The sequence below is a fragment of the Triturus cristatus genome, chromosome 2_1 (assembly GCF_964204655.1).
Source record: "Triturus cristatus chromosome 2_1, aTriCri1.1, whole genome shotgun sequence".
NCBI lineage: Eukaryota > Metazoa > Chordata > Amphibia > Caudata > Salamandridae > Triturus > Triturus cristatus.
The window spans coordinates 223,634,131-223,655,886 of NC_140581.1; the positions used below are offsets into that span (position 1 = coordinate 223,634,131).

Sequence of the window (21,756 nt, forward strand, 5' to 3'; positions counted from 1 at the left end):
AATGGTCTACTAAGGGGGCTCCATGTCTGGTCCGTCTGATATTGGACTTATGCTCACCTATTCGAATCCTTACCTCTCTGGCAGTCTCGCCTACATAGGTGAGGGGACATGGGCATTGGATAGCATAAATGCAGTTAGATGTCCTGCAGTTGGTCATATCTTTCATCTTGATGTTATAGTCATTGATACAAATATTGTTGCAGACTATTGCATTAGAGCATGCATGGCACGTACCGCATCTGTGATTGCCATTGATGGGAACTGTCCCCTCAATCGATTTTTGTGTCCAGCCTCTTGATTCTGGTTGTTTCGCTCTAACTATCCAGTTTCTCAGATTTTTGTTCCTACGGAATGCAAAAAGAGGCCTGGGGATATGGGTTGTTTCTGGCTCTAGGTTTAACAGATGCCATTGTGAGTTCACAATTTGTCTGATTTTATTGTTCATCACAGAGTGTTTTGTGACGCAGACTAATTTATCCGGCTGGTTCCGTGTCTTGGGTAGAAACATGGTGTCGCGATTGTAGAATCGGGCTCTCTTACAAGCATTCCTTACCATCTTGCGGGGATAGCCCCTTTGGATGAATTTTTCTTTCATGGTTTCAGCATGAAACAAGTAGTCATTGATGGTGTAGGAGAGTAGGGTCTGCAATCCTATGATCACCCAGATTTTTTGCTTTTGCTTCATTGGTTTACGACTTTCTCCGGCTGTGGGCCTGCCAATCAGACCCACAGCCTAGCTGTTCTCTCTCGAAATTAACACACATGTACGTTAGGTGCATCCACTAATTGGAACTGGGCCGCCTTGTCAGTCCCTGTCTCAGCATACCACAGGTATCCAGGGCATCGGTGTACCCAGGGCCTACCAGGGGCTGAAGCATGTATTATGCCACCCCTGGAATGGCCGCCCAAATCTGACACAACTGGCTGCACGACAGCTGGGGCCACGTGGTGTAATCACCCGTTGCTGTAGGTGTAGTATTCCTACACCTAAACCCTAAAAATGGACACATGGATTCCTATCAGTCACTCCTATAGCAGGCCTTATCAATCCTGAAGGCAGAGTGCAGGGAATCATGTGGGACGGTGCTCTGGCGCGAGCTGAGCCCGTCGACGGCTTGCGGAACCAAGCCCTAATAGCCGTTCCATGGTGACGCGGGCCAACTACTTTTAAGGCATTATAATCCTTGCGGTTATTTGCTAACTTTGGCATCGCATCACCTATACATGTCGAGTAAGGTGTCATACGAATGGGAATACGAACCCCTCGCCAGTCCTGGTGACGGGGTTAGCATTCCCCCCTTTTAGAGGGACACGACATGGAAGTAACCTGGAACCCCGGTTAAAGTTGACTCAAGCCTCAGCATCACAAAATGGATGCTGCCACCAGACACAAGTCTGACCTCCTGCTGCTGGGGGACCTTCCAGCAAGGGGAGCTTGGACAAAGGGTTTCCTGTCGAGGGCGGTGTTAGCACCGTCCCAGACAGGGTTTGTGTATCCCAGGTAGGCAGGGCTGAAAGGAAGGTGATTGCCAGTGGCACCCCGGTGCTCACTGTGCATAGCCCGGCTCAAACCAGTTTCGGGGGCACACCAGCCCCTGAGCTGGCGCGAAGCCGGACAAAGGATAGGGGTGTAACCACCCCCCTCCTGGCTCCACCCATAGGTAGAACCTAGTCACGGGCCAGCCCCTTTTTCTTAGAATAAAGGTAGGAGCGCGTCCCCTTCCCAAATTGGATAATCAGATAATCGGATAACTCCGAATCACGAACCACTTTCCACGAAAGGAACTCTTGACTATTTCTGAAGACTCTCCCTTGTGGCTAAGGAGTAGCCACCCTGCACCAGCAGGCACCATCTAAGCGCTTGCGGTTTGCTGTAAGTCTCTCCTACGGATCAAGACTGCCCAGCTCGACGAGACCCGAGTTCCCTGCCATCTCTGACCTTTTACCTCCCTCATCAGCTCAGCTGAGAGTCGTAGGTGTGACGAGACCTGCGGGACCGGCTATCTTCAGAACCTGCACGACGCTTATCTAGCACGCCCACCGAGGGACCCTCGAGTGAGTGCACCTAGGGTTTGAGAAGCCCTAACCCTGAGCAGCTCCAGCATCGAAGTCTGTCTCCCCAGCATCCACGAGATCTGCGTGGGGGCCCTTCCGCTCCTTGCTGTTCACCGCGTTGTTCGACCACTTGCCGACCGGCTTGTGGCCCTCTTCACGACGCACCACGATTGTTTCATCACGAGTCTGGTTGCTCCAGACTGGCTCTTGCTCCCCTTCAACAGAGGAGTACCACGGACCCTCCTGGTCCACTCCCGACGCCATCTTGACTCCCCCGCCTGGGTGGCCACTGCCAAGATCCGCTGCCCCTTCCTGGGCCCAGCATCGTCGACAGCAGACACCTTCGTGGGACAGCTCGCCCTCCATCCTGGTCGCCGCCGCGCCTCCTGGTCCGAGGAACCGCCGAGTCCGACGTCACCCACTCACCTGGTCGAGGTGACTTCAGCCGGTACCCTCCTGGTACCCACACGATCGCTGGCTAGCGGTTGAGAACTGAGTCCCCTCTGCTTTCAGGTTTTCCTTCACCACCGATCCAGGCTTGGATCGCTCTGAACATCGTCACTGGTCGCCTGCCAGCAACTTCTTCTTTCAGGCTCCTGAGACTACACGAGGACTCCCGACATCTTGACGAACCTCACGCAGCCGCAGCCTCCGGGCTAGGTAACTCGAGCATCTCGGTGCTCCATCGCAGGTTCGCTCTACAAGTGTCCAGTTCCTTTTTCGTTTAGTCCCACTGATCGGATCACTCCGGAATCAGTATCTCCAGACTCTAACCATTCGCATTTCACTGTTAGTGTAGATGGTTTCTCGTGCCCCTCGGGCATTTGTGTAAATTGTGCAACTGAAGTATTTTCCTAAGAGTTTTGTAGTGTGCTTAGCTCCCTGACTCATAAAGAGCCAGGGTAGTCTTGTTATAAATAAATATCCTTTTATTTTCATAACAACTTGTGTGGTGTCCTTTCACTTGGTGTTCAAGGGGTATATGTGATGGTAAACAGCTGGCTTAACACGCCCTCTAGAGTTTAGCCTAAGACTGCTCGTATCCACGCTACTAGGATAGCTGGTCTAAAAGGTTGACTTACAACCAATCATCAATAAGGGTCGTTTGGAATGATACACAGTGATCACTAGAATAGTGAGCACTACATATCAGGCCAACTTCTCACATTGGTGAGCAGCGGTTGGGATTTGAGCTTGCTGTTGTTTTACCACACACGTATCCTAAGAATATCGCAGTGAAAGATCACATAAGTACCCAGGTACATATAACTTAACTTAGAATACTCCGAGTTCTACTGAACCGGCTGTTGTAGTGTAACAGGGCTTAGCACACCCTGACTACAACTCTTAGCAAGGGATCAGTAGGTAAACCCATAGTGTAGGTAGGTGCAACACTTACACCTCACTAGAAAAGCATGTCGGTCCACGGAGAGTCTGCAGGGACTCCCTTAGTGGTCAGTGACCCTCCACAGGTCGTGTCACGATATGCAACTCTTAGCTTCAAGGAGATGAGACAACTGTGTGCCTCCCGGAAGCTAAACCAGGGTTCTAACCCTACCATCGCAATACTGATAGGTCTCTTAGAGGCGTACGATGCTAGGAGGTCCTCTAACCCAGGTCCCCCCAGTGCAGATGGGAACATGCCTCCCTTAGAGGGAACCCTCGGTGACCCAGACCTCGACCTCCACACAGAGGAGGAGGACGAGGACGAGTTATCGGGAGACGAGGCAGACAAAGGTCCAGTGGTAGTCGGCAGGCTTACAAGGACCAACTTAAGCAGGCATGAGAACGGAACTGGGGGAGCCCCGGGCCCACGCTCAAGCAGGCTTAACCTTGGGAACGGACGAGCTAGGTCTCTCTCCAGAGGCTCTGGCAGATCGGTTCATACACATGTCTCTCAGGCACCTTCTCAGAGAGGAATGACTTCCCCTCAGAGGAGGGAGCATGAAGCGAAGATGCGGGAGGTCAATCTGAGGATCGAGCGGGAAGAACTTGCCCTCGCCAAAGAAAGACTTGCCTTAGCCCGAGAGCAGAAATTAAGTGGGTTAGATCCCACTGGTGGCAGCATTCTCAATAGAGAGAAAGACAGGGGTATAGACACTAGACACCTGAGTAAAATAGTGCCCCCCTTTAAACAAGGGGACGACATCCACAAGTGGATAACTGCCTTGGAGAGGGCCTGCACTGTCCAGTGCGTCCCCCCAAGTCAGTGGGCAGCTATACTGTGGCTTTCCTTTGAAGGTAAAGGAAGGGACAAGCTCCTCACTACAAGAGCTGAGGATGCTAACAACTACCAAGTCCTGAAGAACACACTGATTGATGGGTTCGGCTTAACCACGGAACAGTACCGGGTGCTGTTCCGAGACACCCAGAAAATTCAGTCTCAGGATTGGGCTGACTTTGTCGATTGTGCCACTAAGGCTTTGGAAGGCTGGTTGCTGGGTAGCAAGGTTACTGATTACACAGGATTGTACAATCTTATCATGCGAGAACAGATTTTAAACAACTGTCAGAACCAATTGTTGCATCAGCACCTTGTCGACTCGGATCTGACCTCTCCCCAAGAATTGGGAAAGAAGGCAGACAGATGGGTCAGAACAAGGGTCAAGCAGAACCAGAATCAGAACCAGGGTGGTCAGAAGAAAGCAGACCAAAAGGGTAACAAGAACGAACAAAATGACCAGAAGTCTTCGACAGGTCCCCAACAAACCAAAGAGGGTGGGGGTCAGGCTTCACAGAAGAAGAAGACTCAAGAAGGCCAGTCAAAAAGGTGGTGCCAATACTGTAAAAGTAAGACTCACTGGTTTAGTGAGTGCACCAAGAAAGGAGGGCAAACTCCTACCACTGCAGCCCCTAAGGCACCTGCGCCCCCTAGTACAGTCAGCAGTGGTAGTGCGCCTCCCAAGGCATTAGTTGGGTTAACCTTGGGAACCGAGGGGAGTGACGACTTAGTCGGCACGCTCACTCAGGCCGTCCTTGTCTGTACAGGGGATATGGATATGTCCCCTGATGCCAGTCCCAATACTTTGGGCAAATACAGACAGACACCTTTGATAAATGGAAGAGTGGCTCAGGCCTACAGGGACACGTGTGCCAGTGTCACCATGGTGACGCCTAACTTCGTGGACCCTGGACAGATCATGCTAGGTACCAGTTACCTAGTGACCAATGCCAGCAACGTCACTACCAATCACAGTATGGCAGTTGTTGATTTCTCCTGGGGAGGGGTAAGTGGCCCGAAAAAGGTTGTGGTTAGTTCAGACCTCCCCGTAGAATGTCTGTTGGGCAATGATTTGGAAACGTCACAATGGTCAGAAGTGGAGCAGAGGACTCACATGGAAATGTTAGGTTTGCCAGCACATGTCCTTGCTGTGACCAGGTCACAGGCCAAAAGATGCCCCACTGAACAGGTGCTGGATCCTGGAAGAACGGACCAGACACCTTCCAAGAAAAGGAGCAGTAAGGGTAAGGCTTCGCCTTCCCCCTTGCCCCAGGTCGTGGATCAAGTCTCCGAGGAGGCTGACCTTAAAGAACTGAGGGAAACTGAGCCGCAAGAGCTTGAACCTGGTCAGGTTGAGTTTCTGGGCTCAGGGGGACCCTCCAGGGAAGACCTGGGGAAGGCACAGTTAGACTGCCCCTCACTTGAACCCCTCAGACAGCAGGCCGCTGCTGAGGCTGCAGGGAACGCCACGGGTACCCACAAAGTGTACTGGGACGATGGACTCCTGTACTCTGAGGCAAGAGACCCCAAACCTGGTGCGACCAGGAGGCTGGTCATCCCCTTGTCTCTGAGAGGTTTCCTTCTCACCTTGGCCCACGAGATTCCCCTTGCAGGTCACTTAGGCCAGAATAAGAATTGGGACAGAATTGTTCCACACTTTCACTGGCCCCACATGTCCGAAGATACGAAGGAGTTTTGCCGCTCCTGTGTCACTTGCCAAGCCAGTGGTAAGTCAGGTGGCACGACAAAGGCCCCCCTCATACCACTACCAGTGGTGGGGGTACCCTTTGAACGAGTGGGGATCGACATTGTCGGACCAATGGAACCCCAGACAGCATCAGGGCACAAGTTTATACTGGTGGTGGTGGACCACGCCACCAGGTATCCTGAAGCTATTCCCCTTAGGACCACTACGGCACCTGTGGTGGCACGGGCCCTACTTGGAGTGTTCTCCAGAGTGGGCTTCCCTAAGGAGGTCGTCTCAGACAGAGGTGCAAACTTCATGTCGGGATATCTGACTGCTATGTGGAAGGAATGTGGTGTCAACTACAAGTTCACCACCCCCTATCACCCACAATGCAATGGGCTGGTTGAGAGATTCAACCGGACCCTAAAAGGGATGATTCACGGACTACCTGAAAAGCTTCGGCGGAGATGGGATGTCCTGATACCCTGCCTCTTGTTCGCCTACAGAGAGGTCCCGCAGAAGGGGGTTGGCTACAGCCCTTTTGAGCTTCTGTTCGGACATCCTGTAAGGGGACCCCTTTGTTTGGTAAAGGAAGGATGGGAGAGACCTCTCAGAAAGCCGGCATCAAACATTGTGGACTATGTGCTCGGTCTCCGCTCGCGGATGGCGGAGTACATGGAAAAGGCATCTAAAAACCTTGAGGCGAGCCAAGAATTACAGAAAGCTTGGCACGACCAAAAGGCTGTCCTGACTGTGTATCAGCCTGGACAGAAGGTGTGGGTGCTGGAGCCAGTGGCCCCAGCAGCACTCAAAGACAAATGGTCTGGGCCCCACACGATCATTGAGCAAAAGGGAGAGGTCACCTACCTGGTAGACCTGGGAACTCCCCGGAGCCCCCACAGGGTGCTCCACGTAAACAGGCTCAAGGCATATGTCGACAGGGAGGGCATGGGCTTGCTCATGGCCACAGATGAGGGACAGGAGGAGGAGAGTGACCCTCTCCCGGACCTGCTCTCTCAGAACCCTGACGATGGATCAGTAGATGGTGTTGTCTTTTGTGGCAGCCTCTCTGGACATCAACAAGAGGATTGTAAACAGGTTCTTCAATCCTTTCGACATATGTTCTCTCTGACACCCAGTCAGACCAAGTGGTGTACCCACGAGGTCGACACTGGGGACAGTCTGCCCGTAAAGAGTAAAATCTATCGGCAACCTGATCATGTCAGAGACTGCATCAAGACAGAGGTGCAGAAAATGTTGGAGCTGGGAGTCATTGAACCCTCGGACAGCCCCTGGGCTAGTCCCGTAGTGCTCGTGCCGAAACCTCACACCCAGGGCGGTAAGAAAGAGATGAGGTTTTGCGTGGACTACAGAGGTCTCAATGCGGTCACTAAGACCGACGCCCACCCGATACCAAGAGCAGACGAACTTATCGACCGGTTGGCCTCGGCCAACTACTTAAGTACGTTTGACCTGACAGCTGGGTATTGGCAAATCAGGTTAGCTGAGGAGGCCAAGCCCAAAACAGCATTTTCTACCCCGGGTGGGCATTATCAGTTCGTGGTAATGCCCTTTGGTTTGAAAAATGCACCTGCCACCTTCCAAAGGCTGGTGAATCAAGTTCTCACTGGGTTGGACGACTTCTGTGCGGCGTATCTGGACGATATCGCTGTCTTTAGCACCACCTGGGAGGATCACCTGGTCCACCTGAGGAAAGTGTTAGAGGCCCTGCAGAAGGCAGGCCTCACTATCAAGGCCACCAAGTGCCAGATAGGGCAGACACAGGTTGTATACCTGGGCCACCTTGTAGGTGGAGGCCAGGTTCAACCATTGGAGAGCAAAATACAGGCCATCCAGGACTGGGCTCCTCCAACCACCCAGACTCAGGTTCGAGCTTTCTTGGGCCTGACTGGTTATTACCGGAAATTTGTCAGAAATTATGGATCCATTGTGACCCCGCTAAACGACCTGACAAGTAAAAAGATGCCAAAAAAAGTTCAGTGGACAGCAAGCTGTCAGAAGGCATTCGATGACCTAAAGCAGGCCATGTGCACAGCACCTATCCTAAAGAGTCCAGACTACTCCAAACCATTCATTGTCCAAACAGACGCTTCGGAGCTGGGTGTGGGAGCTGTTCTATCGCAACTGAATTTTGATGGTCATGACCAGCCCATAGCTTTTATTAGCAGGAGGCTGACCCCCAGAGAGAAGAATTGGTCAGCTATTGAGAGGGAGGCCTTTGCTGTGGTTTGGGCCCTGAAGAAGTTGAGGCCATACTTGTTTGGCACTCACTTCAAGATTCAGACCGACCATAAGCCCCTCTTGTGGCTAAATCAAATGAAGGGTGAAAACCCCAAACTACTTAGGTGGTCCATTTCCCTACAGGGGATGGACTTCACAGTGGAGCATAGACCTGGCACTGATCATGGCAATGCAGATGGGCTCTCCAGGTATTTCCACTTAGAGCAAGAAGACTCACCTGGTCAAGGTTAGCTTATTGTCCCAAAGTTTGGGGGGGGGTCATGTAGGAGAGTAGGGTCTGCAATCCTATGATCACCCAGATTTTTTGCTTTTGCTTCATTGGTTTACGACTTTCTCCGGCTGTGGGCCTGCCAATCAGACCCACAGCCTAGCTGTTCTCTCTCGAAATTAACACACATGTACGTTAGGTGCATCCACTAATTGGAACTGGGCCGCCTTGTCAGTCCCTGTCTCAGCATACCACAGGTATCCAGGGCATCGGTGTACCCAGGGCCTACCAGGGGCTGAAGCATGTATTATGCCACCCCTGGAATGGCCGCCCAAATCTGACACAACTGGCTGCACGACAGCTGGGGCCACGTGGTGTAATCACCCGTTGCTGTAGGTGTAGTATTCCTACACCTAAACCCTAAAAATGGACACATGGATTCCTATCAGTCACTCCTATAGCAGGCCTTATCAATCCTGAAGGCAGAGTGCAGGGAATCATGTGGGACGGTGCTCTGGCGCGAGCTGAGCCCGTCGACGGCTTGCGGAACCAAGCCCTAATAGCCGTTCCATGGTGACGCGGGCCAACTACTTTTAAGGCATTATAATCCTTGCGGTTATTTGCTAACTTTGGCATCGCATCACCTATACATGTCGAGTAAGGTGTCATACGAATGGGAATACGAACCCCTCGCCAGTCCTGGTGACGGGGTTAGCATTCCCCCCTTTTAGAGGGACACGACATGGAAGTAACCTGGAACCCCGGTTAAAGTTGACTCAAGCCTCAGCATCACAAAATGGATGCTGCCACCAGACACAAGTCTGACCTCCTGCTGCTGGGGGACCTTCCAGCAAGGGGAGCTTGGACAAAGGGTTTCCTGTCGAGGGCGGTGTTAGCACCGTCCCAGACAGGGTTTGTGTATCCCAGGTAGGCAGGGCTGAAAGGAAGGTGATTGCCAGTGGCACCCCGGTGCTCACTGTGCATAGCCCGGCTCAAACCAGTTTCGGGGGCACACCAGCCCCTGAGCTGGCGCGAAGCCGGACAAAGGATAGGGGTGTAACCACCCCCCTCCTGGCTCCACCCATAGGTAGAACCTAGTCACGGGCCAGCCCCTTTTTCTTAGAATAAAGGTAGGAGCGCGTCCCCTTCCCAAATTGGATAATCAGATAATCGGATAACTCCGAATCACGAACCACTTTCCACGAAAGGAACTCTTGACTATTTCTGAAGACTCTCCCTTGTGGCTAAGGAGTAGCCACCCTGCACCAGCAGGCACCATCTAAGCGCTTGCGGTTTGCTGTAAGTCTCTCCTACGGATCAAGACTGCCCAGCTCGACGAGACCCGAGTTCCCTGCCATCTCTGACCTTTTACCTCCCTCATCAGCTCAGCTGAGAGTCGTAGGTGTGACGAGACCTGCGGGACCGGCTATCTTCAGAACCTGCACGACGCTTATCTAGCACGCCCACCGAGGGACCCTCGAGTGAGTGCACCTAGGGTTTGAGAAGCCCTAACCCTGAGCAGCTCCAGCATCGAAGTCTGTCTCCCCAGCATCCACGAGATCTGCGTGGGGGCCCTTCCGCTCCTTGCTGTTCACCGCGTTGTTCGACCACTTGCCGACCGGCTTGTGGCCCTCTTCACGACGCACCACGATTGTTTCATCACGAGTCTGGTTGCTCCAGACTGGCTCTTGCTCCCCTTCAACAGAGGAGTACCACAGACCCTCCTGGTCCACTCCCGACGCCATCTTGACTCCCCCGCCTGGGTGGCCACTGCCAAGATCCGCTGCCCCTTCCTGGGCCCAGCATCGTCGACAGCAGACACCTTCGTGGGACAGCTCGCCCTCCATCCTGGTCGCCGCCGCGCCTCCTGGTCCGAGGAACCGCCGAGTCCGACGTCACCCACTCACCTGGTCGAGGTGACTTCAGCCGGTACCCTCCTGGTACCCACACGATCGCTGGCTAGCGGTTGAGAACTGAGTCCCCTCTGCTTTCAGGTTTTCCTTCACCACCGATCCAGGCTTGGATCGCTCTGAACACCGTCACTGGTCGCCTGCCAGCAACTTCTTCTTTCAGGCTCCTGAGACTACACGAGGACTCCCGACATCTTGACGAACCTCACGCAGCCGCAGCCTCCGGGCTAGGTAACTCGAGCATCTCGGTGCTCCATCGCAGGTTCGCTCTACAAGTGTCCAGTTCCTTTTTCGTTTAGTCCCACTGATCGGATCACTCCGGAATCAGTATCTCCAGACTCTAACCATTCGCATTTCACGGTTAGTGTAGATGGTTTCTCGTGCCCCTCGGGCATTTGTGTAAATTGTGCAACTGAAGTATTTTCCTAAGAGTTTTGTAGTGTGCTTAGCTCCCTGACTCATAAAGAGCCAGGGTAGTCTTGTTATAAATAAATATCCTTTTATTTTCATAACAACTTGTGTGGTGTCCTTTCACTTGGTGTTCAAGGGGTATATGTGATGGTAAACAGCTGGCTTAACACGCCCTCTAGAGTTTAGCCTAAGACTGCTCGTATCCACGCTACTAGGATAGCTGGTCTAAAAGGTTGACTTACAACCAATCATCAATAAGGGTCGTTTGGAATGATACACAGTGATCACTAGAATAGTGAGCACTACATATCAGGCCAACTTCTCACAGATGGTAGTGCAGTTTCTGTGGAAACGGAGGAATTGGCTGAAAGGCATTCCATCCTTTTGACTCCTCGGGTGGAAACTGTCGAAGTGGAGGAGTGTGTTCCTGGCTGTAGGTTTGGTATAGAGGGAAAAGCAAAGCTTGGATTCCCGATGTTCAACCCAAACGTCAAATTCTAATTTGGTTGTGCTCGTATGTGCAGTGAATCTAATGTTAACATCAGCTGAGTTGATCCATTCGATATATTCATCAAGGGACAGTTGGTCACCAGTCCAAATGAAGAAAATATCATCTATGTACCGTGACCAGTGGCGTACATTTTCGAAGAAGGGGGCTATTTCATTGCAGATGTTGCATTGCTCGAAATGTCCCATATACAGGCAGGCAACACTGGGGGCACAGGCTGCCTCCATGCTGACTCCCTGGACCTGTTGGTAGTAGCATCCGTCGTATTCAAAAACGTTCTCTTCTAGAACTATTGCCAGACATCGAGTCAGGAATCTGCCATTGTGTAAAGTTTGATCTTTTTCGATAATATTGGTCACAACGCTGCAGGCTTCTGTTTGGGGAATATTAGAATATAAGGATTCAACATCTAGAGTGACTAGAATTTCCTGTTGAGTGTTGTATTGCAATCCTTCTAACTTCGAGATAAAGTGACCCGTGTCCTTCACGTATGAGTGTAGAGATTCCACCATAGGTTGTAAAAATGTATCGATATATTTCGATAATGGTTCCGTGGCGGAGCCAATAGTGGAGACAATGGGTCTCAACGGGGGGTTGGCCTGATCTTTGTGTGTCTTGGGAATTCCGTAGATGATAGGAATCCTAGTATGTGTAGGAGTAAGGAATTGTGCTTCTTGGATGCAAATTTCCTCTCTATCGACTGCTTGTTCAACCTCGTATAGAATCCTATGTTTAACCCTAGGTTCAGGATTGGAGGTAATTTTTGAATAATGTCTTGTGGAACCAAGAAGGTCCAACATTTTTTCTTTGTAGTTTTTACTGTCAAAAATGACAATGCCCCCTCCCTTGTCGCAGGGTTTGACCGTAAGGTCATAGTTGCTGCTGAGGGATTTAAAAACTGCATTTTCTTCTTTGGAGAAGTTGTATGCAGGGGTTGGAACAAAATGTATTGCCTTCTGAATCTTATTAAGGACCGCTTTTTCAAAAAGGCTCACCTCCATGCCTACCATATCGAGTCCTGGTGTAAAGGTTGAGGGTGGTTTAAGACCTGATAAATTGTTAATTTCTGTGTTAGAATTCCTATCAGCAAAGTACTTTCTCAGTCTGACTTTGCGAAAGAAAGTGTGGAGGTCTCTGAGGAGTTCAAATTTGTTAATTCCAACAAATGGTACAAAGGATAAACCTTTGGAGAGCAGGGATACAGTCGAGCAGTCCATAGAATGGGATGATAAATTGAAGACAGGAATTCTGTTTATGTCCTCCAATACTGTCGTTGACGAGTTTGAATGTATCTCTGAGGAGGAGCTTGTTCCTGGTATGGGCTTCTGTATTGTGGATTCAAGGCTGAATCCTGGTATTGTCCCCTGAATTGGGAGTTCAGAGGTTGATTTTGGAAGCGATTCGGATACCTGGGGCGGAAGTTGCCCTGACGATTGCCTAAAAAACGATTATCCGGTATCGCTCTGTCTGTAGCCTGTCTATGTTGTGGGTTGCTATATGAGGGTCCCTCACTATCTGAATCTGTGGTGTCAGAGAAAGTAATGACTCTCTTATGCCCCCAGGATGAATAGGTATTGTTAGCGGTGTTTTCTGTGTTGTTGGTATAAAAATTCTCGGTGAGGAACCGGACCTCTCATGGAGCCTTAACATTCTTACCGTCACCCATATAATTAGTAAGTATTTAGACAGATGGTCTAAACACCACTCAACGAGCTGGGACTGGTGGCTCTGTGTAAAATTATGGTCTTACCGCGACTCCTTTATGTTCAATTTCCCATTTTCTATCCCAACCACTGGTTTACTACCATAACCTCCCAAGCGTGGAAAGTTCTATGGACCGGGAAAATAAACCCCCTCCTCCCAAAGATCTCCTTTGACAAATGTGTTTGGTCGACCTTCAATTGGGATCTGGCCACGGCCGACAACCGCCTTTACTACTGGGCAGTGCATACCATAGTGGTGAAGGTCTGGGTAAGTAAAGGCTGGGCAGACCCTTCATGTAAGATGGAGGTATACCTGTTGGGCTTTAGTAACCTCCTTGGTATGTTAAACGGCATGTTGATCCCCTGGTTGCTCCCAGAGATCACTAGTGTGGTATTTCAGGCATGGCCGGTGGCCCTGTGATAGATGGGTTGTGACCGGTGAGTGACGCTGGAGGTTGATTTGTGGGTGGGCAAGTGGCTGGAACAGATGACGCGACTTAATTTGATTTGACTATTTGTAAAGCGCAACTATCACTCCGTAAGGAGCATCCTGGAACTATGCAGAAGAGAGAGAAGGAAGAGAGGTAGATATATAATGTATCTCAGTTATATAAAAGTGACAAACGGAGTGCATCGGAGGATCTAAAGATACAGGTCTTCAAGGCCTTCCTTGAAATGAGTTTTTGATTTCATCAGCCTTAGTTGTATTGGCATGAGGTCCCGTGCTCTGGTTCCTAGAACTGCTAAAGATTTACCTACTTTGGTTTTGCACCCAAAGACAGAAGGTTTAAGAAACTTTGCTGAGGAGGATCACAGTGTCCGCGCAGGAGTATAAGGGGTAAATCTGGCCCATAGATATTGGAGTCCTAGGTTTCTGAAAGCTCTAAAAGTGATTAATAGGACCTTGAATAGGATGCTTTTATGAATAGGCAACCAATGGAGGGTTTTGAGAGCTGCTGAGGAAGATGATCTGCGGGGCAGTTTTAGCACTAGGCGGGCCGCTGCATGCTGTACAACCTGTAGCCTCTTCAGTACTGGTTTATTAACTCCTGCGAGTAAGCTGTTGCAGTAGTCTAGTCTAGACAGGATAAGTGCCACTGCAACTGTCTTCCTTGCAGAGAAGGGATTGTAATAAAAAAAACAGTTTTAGAGTTTTGATAAAGTTAAAGCACATCTCAGGCACTGCAAGTGCAGGAGGTCGAAATGAGAGAGAAGCATCAAATTTTACCCCCAGTTTCTTAGCCACTTCTACTGTTTTAGGTGGAGCGGGTGTGTCTTCAGGCCACCATTGGATCGGCTTGAAGGGACTGTCCTTCCCTATTAGCAAGATCTCGGTTTTATCCGTGTTGCATTTAAGATCATTGAGCTTTGTCCAGCAGATGACCTCTGTTAGGCATAGCTTAAAATTAAGTTCTGCCTTATTCGAGCCTTTGTCTAAGACCAAGATCAGTTGCGTATAGTCTGCATAGGATGTTATTTCAATGTTAAAAGAGGCTATTAATGAAATAAGCGGGGTCATGTAGATGTTAAATAAACGAGGGCTAAGAGACGAGCCCCGTGGGACGCCAGAGGTGATGGAGCGTTCAGTTGAAAGGAATGCTCCTAGGGCCACTGCTCATCTGCCATTGGCGAGGAAGGATTTTATCCAGGCTAGCGCGGTACTGATGGGGCGTTCAGTCGAAAGGAATGCTCCTAGGGCCACTGCTCGTCTGCGATTGGAGAGAAAGGATTTTATCCAGGTTAGCACGGTACTAGATATACCGCAGTTTTTTATCCGGGTTACGAGAATGTCACGTGAAATGGTGTCAAATGCAGCTGACAAATCTAATAGGACCACCACCGCCTTTTTTCCTTTGTCTAGAGATAGTTACAATGTGTCCAGTATTTCCAGTGGTGTATATTCAGTTGAGTGCTTAGGGCGGAAGCCAGATTGGCGGGGGTGTACTATCTTGGCGTTCTCAAAAAAGTCGGTTCATTGTCCGTTGACCAGTCTTTCTGTGATTTTACCAAGAATGGGTAATAAGGATATCGGACAAAGGTTTGAAAGCGTGGATAGGTCCATGGTCTGGTTTTTTTTAAAGTGGTCTGACTACTGCCAATTTCCATTCTGCAGGGACTGTAGCTGTGGCCAGGGATGAGTTAACTATATTGTTAATTACAGGATTGACAATATCTATGATTTTATGAAGGACCACAGGTGGACATGCATCAAAGCAGGAACCAGATTTGCATGCAATAATGGCTTGATGTGACTGATCAAGTGACATTTAGGTGGGTTCAGGCTCTAACTCTAGATACTGTGCATGTGGGATGTTAAATTCTTTTTGGATGTTGAGAATTTTTTGCTCAAAGAAGAGAGATCTGATCACATAGCGTCTGTGATAGAGGAATTTCCTTGACTAACATTTTTGGTTTAGTGAAGGACTTTATGATTGTGAAAATCGTTTTCTGACCATGGTGGGCGTCTAGTTTCTTTTTTGAGAAATACTCTTTTTTTTGCTAGCTTGATTTGAAGATGATATTTACTCAATTTGAAGAGATTTAATTCCTCTAAGGTGTAAGCTCCTCTCCATCTCTGTTCCAGTTGTTTACACTGGATGTGGAGCTCTGCTAGTGTGGGCGTATACAAGGGTGCTGAAATTTTAGATTTTTGTTTATTTTTCCTAAAGGAGCTAGCTCATTGCTATTCAATGTGATCCATGTGTGGAAGAGTTGCATGTCTTCTAGAGTGTCTCCAGGTAGAGTAGGAGTGGATGCACTTGCCAGGTGCGGCAGCTTTGGGTTTGTACCATCTTGGTCAATTTGCGACTTGGTAGTGGGGGAGGAAATTGATTGAAAGGGGGATTAGTGACTGAAGTATTGATGTTGAAAGGAATTAACATCAAGTCCGGACTAGCGGGCTTTCGGCAGTGGGATCTTCTCGGGATCTCCACCCTGGGCGATATATGGCGTGGGAGCCACATGTGTTCCTTCCAGGAGCTTCAGGCCCGCTTCTCGCTACAGCCTTCTCAATTTTATCGCTACCTTCAACTGCGCCACGCGGTCCGGGCCCACGTCCCTCTAGACTCCAGATTGCCTTCCCATAGCCCGCCTGAAGCTCAGGTGATGTTAGGGTGTCTGGGGAAGGGGGGCATATCCCGCATTTACAAATCCCTGATTAACAATACCCCGGTAGACTGGAGCGGACTAAAACAGCGATGGGAGGCCTGGGTGGGACCCCTAGATGACGCGGACTGGAGGGACGCCCTTATGGCCCCTCGGTCGCTTACCACCTCCGCTAGGTTGCGGGTCATCCAACTCTACTACCTCCACACCGTTTATCTGACTCCGGACCGCCTATATCGTGCGGGCCTCCGCGTGGATGCCTCCTGTGCCTGCTGTGGGGTGGCTACGGCGGACTTTTTCCATATGGTGTGGTCTTGTTCCCGCCTGGAAGACTACTGGGCAGCGATTGAAGCCGATCTAGCGGAGGTCCTGGGATGGGAGGTCCCCCATGAGCCTAGAATGGCCCTGCTGGGCATCACGGACGGGATGGATGGGTCCCGTAACGACAAGTACTTCCTCACTACTGCCCTAATGGTGGCTAAGAGGGATATAGCAGCCGCATGGTCACAGCCAGACCCGCCCAGAAGGGCTACCTGGAGTAGAGGGGTGGATTGGTGTGCGGCCCAAGAGCGGTCGTTATACGCTGCCCGGGGCTGCCCCAAAAAATTGCACAAAATATGGGGGAAATGGCTGGGGGGCCTGCTTTGAGGGGTGGGGGCGCAGAGGGTGGGGACGGGGGTTGGGGGAGGAAGGGGGGTTTTTTACATTCGTTTGTCGATGCTTCCCTGATTGAAGTTACTGATGCCATGCTCAATGCACTGTTGTATATCATTCTTGATATTGTCCTTTATGCCGCAAAACACAATAAATTTGTTTATAAAAAAAAAAACATCAAGTCCGACCAGACTTGAGAGATTGGGTGCGACCGTTAATGAAGTAAAGTGGGAGCAAACTCCATCTAGAGTGTGGCCGGCCTGGGATGTTGGTGCTGAGACCTATTGGTGGATTCCAAGAGTTTAAGATTTCGAGAACGTTTCTACTCCTGGTTCTTTCCGGCATTCTAGGTGGAGATTAAAGTCTCCTAAGATTGTAAAATTATATTCCCGGAGCATAAGGTGACCTAATGTATCTCTTCGCGATTCCAGAAATTCAAGTCTAGGGCCAGGGGGGCAATAAATCAGACATCCTGGGAAGGAGAAAGCCATTGAGTTTGAAACAGAAGCCTAGGCTTTCAGTCCCTTTAAGGGAGGAGAGATAAAAGTTTATGTATTGAAAGGAGTCATGAAAAATAATGGCCAATCCCCCTCCTCTACTTTTGTTTCTACCTTGTCTACAGATGGTATAATTAGGAGGGAGTGCTAGGAAAATATTGGGGTTACACCATTCCTTGAGCCATGCTTCAGTAATAAAAAGGAAATCAAGTTGTAAATCAGCTCTTTAATGTCTTGGGTGTGTTTACAGAGCGAACGTGAATTAATTTAGCTGTGTGTTACTCAGTGCTTTGCATCTAGTATCTGTAAACTTAAATTCCATTCTGCATTTGATACACGTTAGGGGGCCTTTGATTTTACAAGGTGCCAGACAGCAGTCACATTTTACACCCGTGTTAAACGTTTTAAAAAACTTCTGATGACATTGAAGTACCTGGGAGAAGTCGAGCAGCATGGCTGGCACTGGCCGCATTCCAGACAGGCGCAGACGGACTTGCCTTTCGCGTGCATCTGCTTTGGCAGACCAATTAAGTACTGGAGCCTGCCAACCACTGAAACGCTGCAGTCCCAAAATGGTGGCTCAGAACGGGCAGTCCTCCTCCCGGTAGGGAGGGGAAATAAAGTACAAGGTGCAGATAATTATTAAATGAAAAAGGAACACGTGGACGGGATGTCCACAACACGAGGACTCTGTATGCTAGCTAGGCAAGTCAAATTCAAGGTAAACAGTAGCCCCTCAGAGTAATATTCAATTTAAATCCCCCAACATTGTTCAAAACAGACATTATTAGGAACAAGGATCGAAATTAGGTATTTAAAATAGCATGAGCATTTGCAATAGTGCAGCAGTGTTTAGAAGCGGGGCAGTGAAGCATATAGTCTCACCTTTACTATCTTCGCTACGTGGCCGTGTTGGCACGCCAATTAGGTATTGGAGCCTGCCAACCACTAGAACGCTACAGCACCAAAATGGCGGCTCAGAACCGGCCTTTCTCTTCCCGGAAAGGGAGGTGAAATAAAGTGTAAGGTGCAGACAATTATTAAATGAACAAGCATTGAAAATGCAATAGATCTCGCCTTCGATTACGTTAAAGCCATTTGCTTTGCTAATGGTATTGTATAGCAAAGCAAATGGCTTTAACTTAATGAAAGGCGTGACCTATTGCATTTTTAATGCTTGTTTTGAATGGCCCTCTCCTTCCTTTCCTTGCTCTCCATGCCTCCTCTCTCTGAGCACAGCCTACTAAGTCACATGCATGTTTGCCTTAATCTCTAACATTGTGTTTCTGAAAATTACCCTCACCTCATTTCAAAGATCACAACCACTGCTTTAAGAGTGATACCACTGCAACCTAACACTATCTATTCTCACCGTAGAACATCTATCAATATCGGCAACCATTTGCATGAATTCACACTATCTCCTCTCACTAAAGATTACAACTAAATCCTATTAATGTAATTTACCGCATAGAAATGTGAGTGAATGTAGGGAATGGTGTCCTTAAGTACACAAGACTCATCCTAATAACCAACAACCAACTCTGAAAAATAACCTCTAACCTTGGTTCAGGAGCCCAGTATAAAGTGTTTTAAAGCCATGTTGAACCACTTTACACTGTGCTGTGCTGCCCAGTGTAAAGTGGGCTGTGCTGCCCAGCATAAAGTGTCTCAATGTCATGCTAGACATAGTAAGCACTATATGCATGCGATTACTATATGGTACAAAATATATCCTTTCTGATACACAACAATACTAACACCATAACAGCGGTTGGGCAGTAGATTAGAGCAGTGGTTCCCAAACTGGGGTCCGGGGACCCCTGGGGGTCCCTGAAGCCTCCTCAGGGGGTCCGCGACTACTTTGAAAATTGAATAATAATAACAGATCAATAAAGTGTAGATATATAAAGAGGCTAAATGTACAATTGAACATTTTAAAACTTACTGTAAATGTGAAGGAATTTGAAACTGGAGGCTAAAAATTAAATTGCTATCCTCAAATTGATTTGCGGGAACATTGCAAGTGCATCAAACTGAATATAGTATGGATGATGATTGGCCTCAATTGAATTTAGAAAAGCTCCAACAATTCTATTAAAATTACATTTTGATTTCTATTTTAATTATATGTTTTCTAATTAAATAAAATGTGTTATTTGTGTATTTGTTTGAATGCTTTTTTTGTATTTTTGTGTATTGTTTTGTGGTTCAAATCATAAACACTGCTTAGGCCGGGGTCCCTGAGTTCCAGTAATGACTCGTGGGGGGTCCCCGGATTCGAATAATGATTCAGTTGGGGTCCCCGGGTTCCAGTAATGATTAAGTGGGGGTCCCCAGAAGTCAAAAGTTTGGGAACCACTGGATTAGAGTGATAAAGACATTGATAGATACAGACAAAAGAGGCGACCGAGACAGAAATAGCACAGGTAGAGAGACAAGCACAGAAAAACACGGTGAGTGAAATAATAAAAGGGAGAGGCAGGAGGAGCCCCATCCTTCCATAAAGCAAATGTGTATTATCGGCACAGTTTATAACTCAAAAACCACAAGTCGCTATTTGGCATTAGTACAGGACGCTGTGATCTCGGCAGGAAAGTTATCTTGCCTTCTGACGCCATACACCTGTGTAGAAAGGCTCTTTCTTCATATCTGCGCCTTGCCAATAAATAAAATGCACACATTACCCAAGTGCACTGCGTCTTTCCTCTGTGGCCTGACTGCGTTGTTGGCCTGACCCACACGGTCAGATTTTTACCAGATTACATTTTTTTGCAATGACGGGTGGCACCGGGGCCAAAAGAAAACGTTACGAGCACCACAAAAGGCGACTCTTTTTTAAGTTAACTGTAACAGTTGGGTCTGAAGGATTGTGTCAATTGATGAAAACAGCAAAAGTGTACCATCAGTTTGTGCAAAGGTTGCGACACTTTTAGTTGCGGCAAATTATGACAACAATATGTACAATGTAGTATCATTCAAAGTCACAAAGAAAGCTACTTTACAATTGGCACGAAGTGGCGTGGTGGACAAAAGTGTGGATGCAGGTAGCAAGAGTGAGGAAGCAATCGTGACAGGTCCCTACTATAGATGGCAACTCGGTAGAAATATTTTGGCCCTACTTCCAGTTCACGAAAGCATCATTGTTTATTTTTGCTGCTATATTTAGTGCCAACAAACTGACGCGCGTGTTCTTTACACCACTAAAAATACGTAGATACGCATGCAGAGCACAAATGCAATATGCCTCAAAGCACAAACAGCCCCAGAAAACAAAGAGTGCTTCGTGCATCATGAGCTAGCGGCTCCTGCGTCCAGGTGTGCATCCTCGATTAAAAAGACTTTTACAAATGAATAGCAGATTCACAGCAAACTCCGGCATTAACACTCAGTGAATTAAATACTAGCAGCTGACGCCTGCTGCGATCTGCATACCACTTATTGGAATCGTGTCATGGCCAATTCGGTCTTTCATCCTTTCAAGGTTGGTAAAATGAGTAACGTTGACAACTATTTGAATAATGCTTTAGAAAAACACAACTGTGAATTTAAAAAGCACGGCAGGTATTATTGTTTATGTTATTGAGGCAATTAATGTACACTGCAAACCGAGTTCCATAAGCTTAAAACTCAAATCACATTTAATAAATACAAGAACCAGAAATGCATTGGTAGTAACAGGGAAGACAGTTCCACTAAATATCTTGAAAACAAATTAAGGGGCTTATTTACAAGCCCCTTGCGCCACTTTTTCCAATTTTTAAAAGTGACGCCCCAGCAGCGTAAGAGACTTGTAAATGAGCCCCTAAATCTGGATAAAGCTACATGCACAACAAAAGACAATCACTACTATCTACATTAACGTAGGTACCCTCCATGCTGCGCCAGATTACTTTGCAGTGGATTCGAGCTATTAAAAATGCAGTACGGGAATGGCCGCCTGATCCCGGAGCTCCGACGGGGCCGTTGGTGTTCCACTGAAATCCGGAATTAATCCGTGCTGAGGGGAGTGCCCTGGAGCTCCCCCGGCTCCCCCTGACCCAGTGCCCACGAGAGCTGCTCGGCGACCCCAGGAGACACTCGCGCGGCCCGGGAGGGCGGCCGCGGCGGGTGACGGCAGCCGGGCGCCTCGGCTCCGGAGCTCTGTGACTGCTCCCGGCGCTACCTGAGGCTCCGGCGTGGGCCTGCTTAGCGACGTGCTCGGAGTGACGCCGTCGCGGGAGAACGCGGCCGATTTCGCGGCGCGGGACCGCCCCTGGGCCTGGGAGCCTGCGGCCAAGGTCGGAGACCAGCAGTCGTCCACAGGGAAGGTGCACGATCGCGACTGGGGCTGCGGCGGAGTGATTCCCTGGCCGAGAAGAGGGCGCCATTTTGCGGCCACGGGAGAGCAGAGGGAGGCCTGTTGCTGAGGGGCGCCCTGCCCAACCATCCGGTGAGACCCAGGAGCGCTACTGGGGACTGCACACCGCCTGGCTGCCCGGGAGTAGGACGGAGCGCTGTATCTGATATCGGGCCCGGTTGTTTGGCGGCGGAGG

The 21,756-nt window shown here is 49.2% G+C and overlaps 1 protein-coding gene across 1 annotated transcript in view; it reads right to left on the bottom strand.

The window, feature by feature from the left end:
• Positions 1–21,756, bottom strand: part of NARS1 (asparaginyl-tRNA synthetase 1) — a 217,003-nt gene that overhangs the window by 104,080 nt on the left and 91,167 nt on the right. The gene's annotated exons all lie outside the window — the stretch shown is intronic.